Genomic DNA, 16573 nt, shown 5'->3' on the forward strand with positions numbered 1-16573 from the left:
GTGGGTTAGGTGAAGACACAGCGGGAATTATTTAGAAGTATTTAGTTCCTGATATTGAAACCATCCAGCTTCTCAGGTCTGTATTTCCTTTGAAATGACTGGACCTTGTCAATAGCAAGATGCCACTGCAAATAATTACACTTAAAGGAAATGAGTTGTTTTGATGACAAATTCATCTCTAATAAAGAAACTTAAAGTAAATGCAGTGATTTTGGAAGGTTACTGGAAAAGCTGGGAAAATGGAACTGCAGACTCCTAAGTTTCAGTCTGAAGTCTTATTTTCTGAAAAAAATGTTTTCCATTTAAACATTTTTCCTCCTCTCTCGGTTCAACAGTTCAGCCTTGTATGGCTGGTTTTTTTTTCATGACTTTTTGCTTCATCCACACACATTTGAAAGACTCTGCTGCTTTCCAGGCTGCAGTTCAGGTAGTGGTTCTCTAGAAAATCTTTAGCTTGTATTGGCAACTAAGGTAATTTAAAACACCACAATAATATTAATTGGAGAGAATAAATATTACAATTATACTGCTCATATATGAAAAAAACATTTTTTTCCCTCTACTGTAATTTCAAAGTTATAGATAACTTTAAAAAGATCATTAGATTTGTTTCATGAACTGTTTTGATTTTGATTCTTCAAAAGTGCATAGGGTCTGATTTCTTTTAGAGTTAGAACTGATCAGACTTCCATTAATGTTAAAATATCAAGTTCTGGACCATTACACAAAGGGATTAAAAACTGTAGTGTGCGAAAACATTCACAAAAGGATGGAAATGAATTTATGTGGTATTTCTGTGACTATCATACATGCTTTCAAAGGATTTCTATTGTAATTCAAGATTAGTTGAGCATAAGTTAATGGACTCTTAAAGTATTACCCAAAGCTTATTATGATAGACTATAGGAGCCTCTTTTTAAAATGTTTTTTAATAATATCAACTACAAGGTCTCTGAAGACATGGTATTTCTAGGCTTAGTGTTTCTTCATCAAATATTAAAATAGGTCAAACAGTTTTGCTTCAGTTCCTTTTCTGCTCGTTCCACCGCTGTAGCATGCATACCAAATGGAGTGTATTGTGTAGATTTACCAACTGTTGAGTTCCCTGCTTTGTTTCATTATGTTGTTTATTTTGTAATCTAGACCGAGAGTGGAAGAACTACAATTATATGCTGAGGAAACTTGATATTTGCTAATTCCATAAAGTTAAGGTCATCTTCTGCAAGAATGGGAGGATAAATTACTTGATCAGAATTCAGTTTTGCAGATGCAGGTAAACTGTGATGAAAAGACTGACATGAGAACAGATGACTCAACAAGGTTCATAGTTGCATGATTAAACTACTAATATCTTGTAGTATAAATTACAGTACAACTCTGTGGATCAAATTATGTGTTTTCCAGGGAATATTTGCACTTTTCAATTAGCATTTGGCTCAATTAATGGCCTCAGAATTCTGTTTTTAAGGCCTCATAGTCAAAGACAACCCCCACAATGCAAATCCTCCTGCATTACTTTCCAGCTGAAGAATTTCCCACACCCCTTGTTTTGTTTCTGAGCAGGAACAGCTATGTGTAGCATGTCTGAAGCTTAATCCCATAAATCTGTCATTAAGTTTGTACAAAATTTCACAAACACTCGGCAGGGATCAGACAGAACAGGGCCATATAAACATGGTGAAATATCAATTATAAACTTAGCTTCAGTGAAGTGTAAAGGAATGTAACCCTGCAGACCTCTTTTATTTAAAAACTGAAAGTACCAAGTAATGCGAAGAAATGACATGTTTAAGGTGGATGTTTAGAATAGAATTAAAATATTTTGTTGTTTCAGAAATGGAGATGCATAAATTTTTTACGTAATAGCTGGCATGGAAAACAGATTCTTTGAGCATAAGTTGCAGGGAAGACATGAAAGTGCATCACTTTATAAGCTTATAGTTCATCGATAACATTGTTAAATGAATTTTCATACCTTTTGTTATACAATAGCAAACCGCTACTGTCACTGATTTCATCAAAAGCAAAATCTGGCAGCAGAACTGTTGCCGGGAAATACATAAGGCTAAAGAAGCATTTGGCAAGTTTGGGTTTGATTTTAAGCAATCTAATATTCAGCAACTCAGCAACTTAGGAGGCTGATTTTTTTGGCTTGAAAAGTGTTGCAGGGCTTGTATAGAGCAATGTCCTTGATCCAGGAGCAGGATCCACGAAGAGTATGTCAAGTATAGTTTGGAGTCTGCAGACTAAAATTATCCATGAGTCTTTGATTTGATTTTGATGCCAGAGACAATCTTTGCTCTGATATCCATGCCAAAGACTGTCAAGTCCTTGCCAAATGAAAGTAAAATCATGTGTTTCAATGTGCCCCTTTCGACAGTGCTGGTGCATCATTATCTTGGTTTACCTTTTCTTCTGTGTATATGATTCTGTTTCTAGCAATTTAAAATACTTATCATTATGACTTCAAAGATGCCTTACTGTTAATGATATATTTCAAGATGAGTTGCTAGCTGTTCTGATTGAATTTCTCAGGGTATCACTTTGAACAAACTTAGATTTATTGGTTTTAGTAGCTTGCCGAGGAAAAAACTTCCTGATTATCCTCTTGTCATTCAAATCAGTCTCAGATTTATTTCCTCTCAAAGCACTGCCAAATAGGGGACAAAATAAAACTCATTGTTTTAATGGTGACTGCGAGCAGCAAAATAAAACAGTCATTCCTTAGGAAAGGGCTTGATCCAACATCCCTGCAAGTTACTGCAATGCGTCTTTTGACTTGCAGAATTTTGGATCATGGTGTAAGCGTGCAGACTCAAGGAACTAGCAATGTCTACAACTCCATCTTTTTACTACCTGCCTTGTTACTTCTTGGTTGCAAATTGTGGCCATGATTACATTTCAAGAGCTTTTGTGAGAGTGTTATAGTTTCTCATAGTTGTGAAGTATTTTTCAAATTTCGGGTAGCTCTAAAATAATTAATGATTGTAAGATAGAAAAGTGAATAACCTGAATACTAATAACTGTAACTTTATTTTTTAATCAAATTTTTAATATTAGGAATTTGCAAAACTACTTATGCAAATGAAATTGCCCCATCTCACTGGCTGTAATAATCCTGCTCAATTATGGTACTGCTAAGACGTACACATTTATCAAGTTTAAATAAATGTGTGTAATTCTTCAAAGGCTTTGTGTAATTGCTTCTGGATTTGCCATCAGCTGTACTTGTCTTTGTGATTGTATCTGTACTTGGTACGTTTTCATGTTGTAATTGTATGGTAATTGTTTGTGATTGTATCTATGAGGGTTTTATGCAGTAATTTTGAATGGCAATTGTCTGATTGTACCTTTCCTGGAAATTTTAGTGCTACTTTTTCCCAGGATGTACTTGCTAACAAGCAATTTACATAGACCAATATATACTAGACTGAACATTATAAAAATAAAATGGGAGGGCATTTCCACAAAGATAACACTTTATGAATTATAAAAGTGAGTAGTTTAGGTTTTTTATTTAGTGGTCAGCATAATCTGCACATAAGTGCTTCAACATGAGGTTTACACCGTGATTAAACTCAGAGAAGGGGTGCTGTGAATATGATAGCACTTTATATCACACTTTTTCTCCATTAATTAGTTCTGCATTACCATGTCATGTTTGACTGTGTTAATAGCCTCATAACGCATACACAAGGCTGAGGCCTCTTGCCAAGACTCTGCATGGGCGGGTAGACTAGCAGAGGAAAGACTTACAAAACTTTTCAGAGTATTACCCTTTCCTTTTACTTATCTGGCAGGTTCTATGTATGCATATTATGCAGCCTCACTGCTTAATAAAAAAGTGGAGTATCTACATAGCGAAGTACTGATTAACAGAGCACTCAGGACTCCACATCAGACTGATCAGGCTGGCCCAAGTCACGTCTTATCATCCTGAGCTTCTTCTGGTACCAGCAGTTTCCCTATATATGTGAAGATGGATGTCAATTTTCCTTATACAAAGAAAAATGTTGTTGCAAATTCTGCTTCTATTAGCAAATATAGTACAGCCTAAGCGTAGCCTTTACGCATTTCTGGTGAGGATTTGGTACATCCTTCAGAAAATGGGGTGATCAGTTTGCAAGTAAAGAACTGAAAACGTGTGGTCCACAGAGATTGTCTCTAAACTAGCAGGCTCATCCTGGAAAGCTGTCCTGCAGCTCCTCTTTAGGAGGGATTGGGAATGTCTTTTATGTTTGGATATATTGCTTAGGGAAAATGTATTGCATGGATTTTTGTTTCAATGCACTGATGTTGAGTTTTTGGTTTCAGACTACCTAGCTGCAGTGATTCCCAAGGATCTGGGGAAGGATCTGACCATTTTATAAAGGAGGCAGAGACATATGCCCCATGAGGGGACTGAAAGAAGGTTGGGGCTGTGTCACAAGAGCTCTGGAGACCTGTGACTTGCTCTGGGAGAGTGAGGTGGATGGGAAGAAGTGATTGGAGAGGTTAGTGGGTCCCCTTACCATCATCTCTCCAACTCTAATCCCTGGGCAGCCTCAGCAGCAGCGGGCTGTGCAGGACAGAAGTGTCAATCCTAGTGCTGCCACAGACCTAAACAACTCCTGTATCCTCCAACACTGTCAAGGCAAGATGCCCGTCTTCCCTGTCAGTCTTCCAGTCCAGATAGTTGCTTATATTGCCTAGACATAGTATCTACACAGGCTACAGTAAATGGAAAGTTTTAATTCTGGGGCTGATGAAAAAAAAAGACTGTAAACAGTACTGAGAAAATGCTTTTTTAAGGGATTTTTTATTTTTTGGAAGTCAAACTAGAAATTTATCCCCATAAACAAATGGTGTTTGTTGAACCAAAAAGAATGTTTTGGAAACGTGAAAAAAACTTTAAAAATCCTACAACAGTCCTGCAATTATTTTAGATTAAACTCAGGTATTTCACTTGAAATGACTTTATCACATTCAGTTGTTTTGTTTGCAGATTTTAAACCCCTTTACATGACATTTTTCTTTAGCTGAAGTAAATTATGTAATAATTTATTCTAGTTCCAAACAAAGAATTGAAAACTGTCAACACCATAAAATACTGCTAGGCATATTTCTGAAGCAAACTGTTTTCTTTCAGAGATGATGGAATGGTAATGCTTTGATGCTTTTGATCTCTGTCCCACTTTTTATATTCACAAACATTTGCTATACTTGCTTAACAGTTAAAATACTTGTGGTCTTCCTGAAACTCTATTTTGTGGGGCACTGACTGTGAATTGCAAAAGGAAAATTGCCTGGATCTATCTTTTCATTCACAGGATATCTGTATTTACCGTATTCAATCAACATCATAATTTTTCTTGTAAGGTATTAAGACCATGTAGAGCACAGTGATAACAATCATAAATCATGGAGAGGGTATCCAAATGAAGATACTTAATTTAATCATCCAGTACTGACCAAAGCAAATGTCACTAGCTGATAGGAGTAAAGGTGCATTTTATTTCCTTAGTCATTAGCATGTGTAAGAGAAATGAAAAATAAAAGTTTTCTCATTTTGAAATTGCTGGAGCATTTCCTTGAAATTTTGGATACCTTTTCATTGTTATGCCTTTGCAAAATAAATCATGGGTAAGCTTTCCTTTAGCTTTTGTAAGTTCACAGATGCTAACCTCACAAAATATTACTGCAATAACCCAGATTGGGCCTCCGCATAACAACCTATTCTCTGCACTATGACTTCAGCATGTCTTTGAGAAAGATTCTCAATCTTTATTTAATGACTTTGAGTGACAAGGAAGCTACCACAGCTCTTGGTAAATTATTTCAGTTAGCTGAGGTTATTTACTTTCAGCTAAAAATGAGCACCTCATTTCTTTGAATTTGCCCATCCTCAGTCTCCCCTTGGTCATGTTATTCCTTCATCTGTTAGGTGAAAGATCCCTGTGTAGTATTATTTTTTCCTCTTTTTTCTGTGTAGACCTTGAACTACTTCATTAAATGCTATTTATTTAAAAATACAAATTCTACAATAACCAGAATCTGTTGCTTGCTACCTGGATGTCTTGAAAAGATAGCCGGTCAAAATGGTAGATTCATACTTTGTTTTTCATGTAATTTTACTGCTAATTCTTAATGAAAAATTCTTGCCTCTCTGCATTTTCCCATAAATATAGCATTTGCAATATAATCTATAACCAGAGTAATACAAATTACAATTGAGTTCTTTCCTTTCGCTTGTCTAAATAAACATTGTTATAAGCATCCCACAGAGTAAGGGGAACTTTTCCTGTTAGGTGTTCCTTCAAATTAGCAATGTATTTTTCAAATGTAGACACTTAAAAAAAGTTTGTATTTCAGCTGTGAGTTAAAAGCTGTAACAGCTGTTTTTTGGATCAGCTAGAAATGTTGCTTTTTAATCCTCTTCTGGGATGACTAAATGTATGCTCAGGTCTGCAACCTGGGATGCTTTCCTGTGTCCCACTGACCCTAAAAGGAGTCTGTGCAGGTTTTAAGGTTGACATCACTGAACATCAGGTGACTCGTACCCTTTCAGAAAAAGGTGATTCCTAGCCTTCTTTGACAAAGCTCTTCTTTCTACAACCCATTTATATTATTAGACCTTCCCTATACTCAGCTTTAGTTCCAAATATTCAGTCAGAAGACTCAAGTGGTAAAAAAGTGAAACTCCATGTTGGATTGTGACAAAAGGTTTGTTATTTCTTTGGTGGAACAGTTTTTTGTAGTGATCCAGCAATAGGTTTTGTACTCCAAAGTTATTTTCAGCTAGAACAGTTAGTGAGTGTGCATTTACTAATGTAAGGATAGAAGCACTCAAAAATGTTGTATATCAATATATTGATCAATGTGTAAGCTCCTCTTTGTAAAACCTAGCAAGCAAGTGTACAACTACTAGGCACTCCATGAAATCAAAATTAATTTTCAAAATTTTTTTTGTTTACTTGTCTTTGCTTACATGCATTTTCTGCTATACTATTAGCATTTCACTGTAGAGGACTATATGAAAAGTTTATTTGTAAAAAGTTTGCGATGATTGGTAAAAACATGAGGTATGAAATGGTAAAAAAAGAAAAGGGGGGGGAATTGTAGAGGAATGAAGCTGGGTTAATTAATATTGATAACATACAGCTGTGGGTTGGCTGATGTAGATAAGGTGCAGGTGTGGCTGGTTCTGTTAAGTGTAAAGACCTTGTTGCAGTCAGCTAGTTTGGAGAGTGCTGTGACATTTCACCAGTAGATGATAGATTTTTACACCTATTTTTTTTGGATAAGAGTATTTTTAATGGAAGGAAACCATGAAACCCTTGTATTTACAGAGAACACTTCTTTAAAAATCTATTTTTCTTTTTGTACTTGAACATGGCCTTCCACTTCTATTACATCTTATGAACACAGTGATATAGAAAGGCTTAAGTGCTGTATCTGTGTGTCACCTGAAGTCTTAACACAAGTACTTAATGTTGGAGACAATTAGTTTGATTTGACTGTACTCAATTAAGTAGGCATTACCCGATTAAAAAATTCATGTTCATGAAATAAGATTCAGATAATCACTAGTGCCTTGTTTGTAGCCATTATGTGATATATCAATACTATGTGATAAAGAGCTTTAATGATTTATAACTTTTCACTTCAATTTCTTCTGCCGAAGAAAAACAGCTTGAGAAAGACTGGTAACTCTATTATAACTCAGTAGCTTTGGGGGTTTTCACATTCTTTCTGCTCGTTCCTCTGTGCAATTTCTCACAGGCACTCTAACTAATGATACAATCTTTTACAAGGTAATCAGGTTGAATTGACTTTTTTTTTCCCAAGAGAGAAACACAGCTTAAAAGCAGAGCCAGGGCCAGCCACAGTGGATGGGCGGGCATTTTCCTGGGACTGGGAAACATCCAGCACCAGGGACTTCGGTGTGGGGTGGATGCCAGCCACCCCTTTGCTCCTGTTAACTGTTCCCAGGAGAGCCTTGCTATAAGCGGGTTCCATCTAGGTAAGTTTGGTAGCAAGCATTCTGGATGATTTGTGTTAGAGCATCTCAAGGCTCTTTATACAGCCCTGGAGCCACTAGGAATTTTGAAGACTGTGTGTGAGCATGGTCTGGATGCACAGAATGACAAATTCTAGGCTCATTCCATAAATTCTGGCGTATGAAATATAATTTCACCTGAGCGCTCACATATGGGAGAAAAAAGCTAGTTCATAGTCAGGAGCACTAATTTTAGAATTAGATTTTTTGTTTGCATATTTAGGAACTTGTTTTCCTCATTTTTATGACTGCTAGATTTTGAAAAACTCTCTGAAACCAATGCTTCAAAATAAGTTTCAGGCTTATGGATTATTATTTTTTTAATAAATAATTTTTATTTATTGGTTTATTAACTTTGAGAAATTATGGACTCCTTTTCTGTTTCATCATTGAATGTCGGTGGTAGGGAATTCTCAAAATATTTTTTTTTATAGATTACAATATTTAGATGTTTGATTTTTAACGTTTTTCTTACATGTCTTGATTTCAGGTATGTGAAGTTAAGTTAACCTGCTACACTCAGCATTTTCTTAATTGGTTGATGCCACTTCATTTGCATAATGTGATGAAAGATTCTCCTTCCCCTTAGAGACTATTCATTCAGTTCTGACGTTGCTTGTATTTTTTTAAATAATGACTGGCTATTCATTTTTCACATCTAGTGTTTTTTCTGTGCCTCTGCTTTTTTCCCTCAATGCTGTCTAATGGTAGATGACAAAGGTGGATGGAGGCAAATATCAAAAGATGTCACCGGCCCCAGCCCAAGTTAGATCTACTCATTCAGTGGCCAGAATTCAGCAATAAACCAGCAAAAAAGGGATTTCACTGCAGGCCATTTGTGTTAGCAAATGCGGTATGAGTGAACCATGAATGATGAGCAGGCAAGACCAGATGTGCTGTTTAAATGGATTAGGTGGGCCAGTTAACTATTATCAGGAGTCATTGCAATTCATTTAACTGAACCTGCTCTTTTGGCAGTGATCCCAATAAGCAGACATTTAATTGTCCAGAATGCCTGTGGTAGATAAACGATTTCAGACTAAATATAATCTACTTCTAATCTGTTCTGTGGTTCCCTTAAGCATAAACCATCCTTACTCTTTTTTCAAAGGTATGAGTAACTTGAAAGCACTGGTTTTACTGCTTTTCTCCTATCTGTGGAGATAGGTGCTGTGGGGTTGCCTGAGAAAGAGCGTGAAGAGTAAGGCAGCACATAAGGAAAGGTGTGCCACCTTTCCAGGGAAAACTTCAGCACCTAGTCACAGTAATAAATCAGGCTCTTCAACAGTAAGTCTTGCCTGAATAGAAATGTCTCAGAAGACTCAACCAAAGATGTCAGGATTTGTAGTTCTCCACTATTTAGAATTTCCTCAAACCACTGGGTCTTCTGAAGCTTAGCATCACGATGAATTGGAAACAATACGGACTTCCTACATTTCTCAGATGCCTAGAGTCCAGTGAAAAGAAAGGAATTAGACATTCATGGCTAAGAGACTCTGGAGAGGTTTAAACCTGTGCTTTCTGAATTGTTAATATAATTAACACTGAAGAAGTTAAAACCCCGCAATAGCTCCAAACATCTCAAAGGTGGAACTGTTTCTGGAGTCTTCTGCAGACTTCACGAGATCGTTAACCAGTGTTGGTGTGGAGGCTGTATCACTTCGCTGAGGCTTGTAGCCATGCGGTTGAACTATGGGAGCTGTAAGGGGTCAAATGGGGCTCAGAAGAGTAAGCACAAGGAGGGAGACATCAGCGGAATATGGAGGTTCATGTGCTGTTGTGTTGCTTTCTAGGAAAAGAGGATTCAGAGTTTTGGTGCCTATTTCCAGGATCACATCTGTGTTTTGCATCCATCTAGCATTATCTGCAGACCAGAAAGCCTTCTACAGCAGCAGTCTGCATCTGTCCTCTCTGAGCAAGGTGGACTAATCACTTGCTTCCCCTACATGCTAATTGCTGGTGTTACCTAGCCTGTTGTCTAGCAAAATATGCTTTGTTACAGGCTTGAACCTTGTGTGGCCGAGAAAGGAAAAAAAATCAGTGTCTCCCTTCATGTAAGACATCTCTAATCACTTGCTATGCAAAAGATGTGAGGCTTTAAAAAAAATATTAAGAATAGTAGTTTTACTTCCTTTTAGATCACTAAACCCAAAAATTTTTTTGCTTGAATGAGCATATAAGGGGGTTGCTGTTTTCCATGTCTACTACTTTTGAAGCTTTTATCCCTTCTTTACCTAATAGAGAGTCCTGAAGATGAAATGGAACACCACGTATAGCATTCCGGTCACAAAAATAGCTCATATCCACTGGTTTGAAGGCCTGGGACTCCACAGAAATTTCTACCATGTGAAGTAAATTTCACTCTTTTTCAGGTTATCAGCAAAAGGACTTCTGAAACTCTGCTGTGTACAGATGCCCAAGCCTCCTGTGGTGTCCTGCACTCATAGATCTGTGTGCTTCTTGGAAAGTAGGCAACTTCCAATCTGACAGAAACAGCTTCTCCTTTACACTTCACAGCTGACTGTGCTAAGAAGCCCATGTTCAAAGGGAAAATAAGCATCTGCCTGAAGAGTGTGTATGTGGCTGGTAACAGAAAAAAGGGAAGAAAAATGTAGGTTAAGAGCTAAGCCAAGTTGAGACTCAATGTGGGCGCTTGTTTTTTGACTGCTGACAGACTGTGCAGACAGAACTTTGTCAAGTAATAAACCTTTCCAAGGAGGCTGTGTCCTAAATATCAGAGTGTTTGCTTGCAATTGTTTGGACACGTTTACTGAGAATAACAAAGAATTTGCTTACTTTAAGTGGCAACAGTAAATTTTGTATTATAGATTCATAGAATCATGTATGTTCACTGACACTTGATTACTTTATACTAATTGGTTTAGTAAGTACCAATTATATCCCTAAGTGGTTTTCTGAATGTTAATGTGTCAGCTACATTCCTCATTTTTGTATGTATTTTGTAGTTAGAAAATAAAGCAGTAAGGCTTCTCTTTCATACCTGTTAGTCATCATTACATTCTCTAGTAAAATGGTGTTTCAGATGTAATGATATTTGCAAACATTTAGGCTGAAGTTCTCAACGTTCATGTTAACTGTTCACCCATTATAGGTAGAAGCATGTGGAGAAAAACCATAAGATGAAGTTATGAATAGAAAGTGTTTTATGCGTTGTGTGTGTATATATATATATCTATATATAATATAAATAAATAAATAACACCCCCCCCAACATTGGCTGACTAATTAATAGAAGTATAAAGGCTTCATAATGACCTTAGCTATTGATACAGCCTAATTCAACTCAGGAGCCATTTAGTTATGCATCGTGTTACTGGTTCCTCAGAATAGAAGTGGTCCCACTGGTATTACTATAGATGTTTGGTTGCCTTTGTATGCTGAAGATTTTTCTGCTGAGGAATAATATTTTGCTGAAACTAAGTCTTGCAGGAATATATCAAATCCAATGAAAATACAGATTGTTTCAACAAGAAATGTAAAAACAGTTTTGAACTGACATTTGGAAATGAAATGATGATCTTAACTTAGTTTTGCATGGAGATTTGCTTCATTTTATATAAAAATGAAGCAAAACGAAACCAATATGTTGTAGCAAAACATTGATATGAAATGGCAATGATCAAGTCTAGACTTCTCATGCCTGTTTTCTGCTTAACTTCAAGTACTAAAATATTCAGCCTCCCCCTTGACTGTTTTGGGAAACACTATGAATGTTTAACATCCACAAACAGCTGAAAAGGAACAGCAATTTGCTGGTGCAAGTAAGTATTGAATACAGATATATCTGGAAATGATATGTATGTAATCTACATATGATGGTGCAGATGAGGCTAGCCATAAGTGAACTTGTTTGCACTCCCACAGGAGTCTAGCTGCAGTAGAATTGAACACTATGTGAATTATTTTATCCTGCTTTCAAACTGCTTGGCTGCTTTTGGCACTCATGCTCATGTATTTATGGCTGGCCTGAGGATGTACACGCTGCATGACAGTATGCAGCACAGCCATATATCCTTATTCAACGTTTAAGCACGGGAGTAGTTGTTACTCTGAGATGTCAGCTGATTATCTCATAGAGAAGCTGTCATGGGGATTGTATGCTGTGGAATTTACATTACTATCTTAAAATACTATGTAATTTCTTTAAGTTAAAGGACACTGCTAGGTTAAATCAACATCACATTTCAAATTGTATGTCTGTCTTCTATTCTTAATGTGTTTTGAATTGAAAAATCTGAATTTATTTTCCATTTGAGTTATTCTCTGGCTATCACGGTTTGCTTTTATGCTAAACTCTGGTCCTTCGCCTGTAAATATGTGATTTCTCTTTGCTCCTAAGTGACTGTGTTTTAAATTTCTGAATAAACAGTCAACATAAAAACATATGCTAAGTGTTTGACTAGAAGAATATAATTTCACTTCAAAATCCTCATTTCAGGAAGTCCCACTGCATGTTTGTTTTATTCAAAGAAAATCTGACATTCCAACTCAGTGTAACCGTAGAGGCTCCACTCCGTTGTTACTATTAATTTTTGGTATGGTTGGAGCACCTGAGCTACCCATCAGAACGGAGACCCCCATCATACTAGCTGCAAGGACTTTGATAGACTTATTTCTGGCCTGTAAAGAATGCCTGAAAAGAAAAAGTAACCTTCCTTATGTACATGCACACTTCAAGAACATGATATGATACTAAAAGCAAATTTATATTTTGAGGTTCTATCACCTGAGCTGGGGATCTTGCAGAGTATGTATGTATAAACCACAGTGCCATTCAAAGGTATCTGTGAGAGTTTAATGTGCTGTAATATCTCCTTGTATCGTGTAACTTCATTCTAGAGGTGATACAGTTGCATTAGCATTGTGCTATGGCCAGGTTGATTATCTGTTCTAGTGCAAAGCTCTTGGAGTCAGCTTGGATATGTCTATACAGAGCTGCGTTGCAGAGTAGACCTAATTTAGGTTGTTGTTGTATTTAGTAAAAAATGTAAGAAAATATTAATGGGGAAAACTTCCATGCTCTATTTGCAACAGAATAGTCTTTAAATTGCTTTATGCCCCTTCTGTGTTAAATAACTCCGACATTTGGAGCTGTACCTGAGCTGAAGTCCAATGACAATTAAGTACAAATACCCTCTCCCTTTCCCTTTTAAAGACACTGTATTTGTGATTCTTGGGTCTGTGATAACTTAAAACTCATTGCTTGTCACAATGCTTCTTACACTACTTAGAAGTCCTCTCCTGATTTTTCTTTGGCTTTGGTTTGAAGTTGCTAAAGCATGCATCAGTAGAGGAATAATCTCTTTTTCCATTGTTTCCAAAAGGATGTGTAACTGAAAATTGCTGGAACTGAAGGGGAGAAAAATCAATATCCCTAAAGGGGAAAAAAAAAAAAAAAAAAAGAGTGCAACAAAGTCTAAAATTAAAATGTACTGAAGCAGATTTGATATAATACATAGCAAACTTGAGCTAAATGGACTGTTGCCAAAACTGGGTATTACTTTCTTTAAGGAGAATCTGTTTTGAATTCTATGATCAAGCTGGCAAAAACATAACTCATCATAATGTTAAAAGTAATAACAAGCTTGGTGCAACACAGCGGTGCAGCACCTGGTGATGCCTACTAACATATTCTTATCAGATAAATGGTCTGTTTTGTAAACTGGGCATTAAATATGTACTTGCAAAACCTAAGGTTTGTGATGAGTCCTGCTATTCATTGTCTTTATGATCTTGGGTGTGTCGCTCCTTGGCTGCTTTTCCTACCTGTTTTTATGTCTTAGTTATGTAGGTAGTAAACTCGTTAGAACAGTGCCTAGCTTTTATTTTCCAGCAAGCTAAGTAAGATCCTTGGTTTGTCCTCTGTCTCTGTCAGTGCAAATTTCAAAATCCCAGTCTCATTTGCCCCTCTACAAACCTGTTTGTGCCTGCCCAACTCTTCGGCATCCTGCCTGCTTTGCCTCTCCGCTCTTCCCTGCTTCAAGAGCTGCAGGGATCTTGGAGCCGGCAATATCAGGACCATGTTTCTGTCACCTGGGAATCTATCGTGTTGCACTAGTCTGGCTTGTGTCATCGTCAATATACATTGGTGTTTCAAGCACATATTTTGATGACTCCCTTGAATACATATTTGTTTCCAGAGATGAATAAGTCAGAGCCTTTCTTAGTCACATAAATCAACAAGAAATCAATGAGAGTCTGTAAAGAGAACACTCAGGTCTGCCCAGGCTGCTTCTAGTTTTCCCAGAGTAAATACTATATGCCTAAACTGTAAAGTTGAACTGATTTATGACAGCTCTGAAGCAAAGACAACTAATTTCCAAGGAAGTTTGTAATTAAGCGATGCTTAATGAAGTGTGGAGCTTTCAAATATTTTTAGATTCAGGGAGGTTCTATCACATCATACTGTTACAGGAAGGCTAACCATTTCTGCTACATTCTGTAGGATTTTTTTCAGAAAGGGAAGAGTGAATTTCCCTTTCTGACCAAACACCATCTGAAAAAAGATGGTTTGTAAGAAATTCTTGGTTTCCTAAATGAAAAAATATCAATCTAATAATAAACTTATATCAAAAGTCTTTATTACCTAAGCTTTTGGTTTTGAATTAATGTCAATAAAATATTCCTTAAACAGCCAACAGATATTAGCTCTACCTTTGAAAAAAAGTTTTTTTTAAAAAGAAACTGGGGATTTTATACCTTTTTTAATGAGGCCTGTCATATCCCTACCATATGCCATACTTTCCCCAACATTCTATTTAAGCAGAATATAAAGTAGGTTCATTTGTTTGGGGAAAAAGGTCATTTTGTGCTGGGATTAATGGTAGATTGATGGTAAGAGTCAGAGAAGAGAACAAGAAATGATTTACATGAGACTTCTTTATAAGTGCTGGTACTGGAGACCTTATTCTAAGGGATTTATATTAATGGTATATCATATGCAGTAAGGAATAAAACATACAATGTGGGTAAAATCGGTGAAATAAATTAGGAGGATTAGGACAAGCTTGTAATTATATTTTTTCTGACAATAGCTAATTTTGCAAAGTACTTGAGGAAAACAAAATTGGATAATAAGAATTTAGGCTAGCTACATTAAATGCTTGCTAATTAACCTTTTCAGTTTCAGTAGCTTTTAAAGGATTACTTTATAGTTGACTGACATATGTATACGTATGCCTAAGTGTACAGATGCATGCATGAATAAAACCTGAAAATATAGCCATGAGAAAATGATAGGCCAGTTTGCTTAAATGATGTAAACTAAATTCCTTTGAAAAAGGACCAAAAATCTGGATTTTAGCTTTTAAAAAAGCATATCCTAAAATTATTTGGTTAAATGGGTTTATTTTCCCCCCAAAAATGTAGCTGAGTATTTCTCAGTGAAGCTGAGACACAAGAAAAGCTTTAGCTACTAATGTTGCCACTGCAAAGAGAACTTGAATTCTAGATGTGGTTTTAAAACTAAGATCCAGAAGATGATTAAAGACCAAAATCCCTGACTGAGTTTCTGATTAACATTTCAAACATGGAGTGAAATATTCAGTCTCTGCATAATTACAAAATACAGGCATCAGAGAAGAAAAATGCCTCTGAGTGATCTTTTCTGTATCTTTGTGAAAGCAAGATTATATTTTTAAGCTGGATGTTTCTAGAGGTTTTGCAAATCTAATATTGAGGGTTCCCATTGATAGGATGCAAACTGTTTCTCTTGGAAAAAAATTCCATGGCCTAAAAGTTCTTTCTGGAAAATTTTGCTGATTCATTGACATCTCTCTCTCAGGTGCCTTCTACTTGCACTTATGTTTACCTTCACTTTCATATTCAGATTTTAAGGTAAGAGTGGAAAAAGAAAACTGCTAAAAAACATACAAAGTCTGAAAAGGTTTTAAAAGCACAATCTTGCATATAAATAAAGATAAATTGACTCATATTTTTTGAACATCTGAGTCACAGATAGAGGCACCATTTTACATTGGAAGTGTAATAGTTTCATATCTTTAGTGAAATATCATTTATTTGAAGAAGCAAAGTTCCTAGTTTGGTATGGGGTCAAAATTCTATATTCACATCAAATCAGTGATCAAATTTAAATTATCACATATCTAGGCTTTTGTGAGTATTGTGTCTAATTGTTTAATTTTCATCCACTCTGCATACCCTTAATATTCTGCTAATCGATTTACTGATGCTACTTGAATTTATACATGTCAAGGAACTACTTCTAACACAGCTAATACATTGTATTTTTTTTAAAAATGCACTTTTACTCTTTTGTTTCTGTAAAAAAAAAAAGTGGATTCTAGGTTGAGTAATTACATTTGGCCTATCTTTATTTCTCTTGGATTTTACCAAGTACATTATTCTCTCCTGATTGCCTTAATTTAATATATGAGGTCACACAATGTAAAACGAACCAAACATACACCCACAGAAGCAGCATATTTTAAAATACATATATACAATATATTGCATTTTATTTTTGGGTTTTATAGCATTGCACTCATTATCAGG

The 16573-nt window shown here is 36.1% G+C and overlaps 1 long non-coding RNA gene across 1 annotated transcript in view; it reads left to right on the forward strand.

Annotated features, from left to right (window-relative positions):
* LOC121085731 overlaps positions 1-13383 on the forward strand; it is a 37555-nt gene extending 24172 nt beyond the window's left edge. Inside the window, exons 5-8 of the long non-coding RNA XR_005827174.1 lie at positions 1144-1273; positions 4315-4493; positions 7828-8002; positions 10411-13383. This is a non-coding gene — a long non-coding RNA (uncharacterized LOC121085731). The remainder of the gene's footprint in view (positions 1-1143; positions 1274-4314; positions 4494-7827; positions 8003-10410) is intronic.
* Positions 13384-16573: the final 3190 nt, after the last annotated feature.

The sequence above is a fragment of the Falco naumanni genome, chromosome 3, assembly GCF_017639655.2.
Source record: "Falco naumanni isolate bFalNau1 chromosome 3, bFalNau1.pat, whole genome shotgun sequence".
In the NCBI taxonomy this organism is placed as follows: Eukaryota; Metazoa; Chordata; class Aves; order Falconiformes; family Falconidae; genus Falco; species Falco naumanni.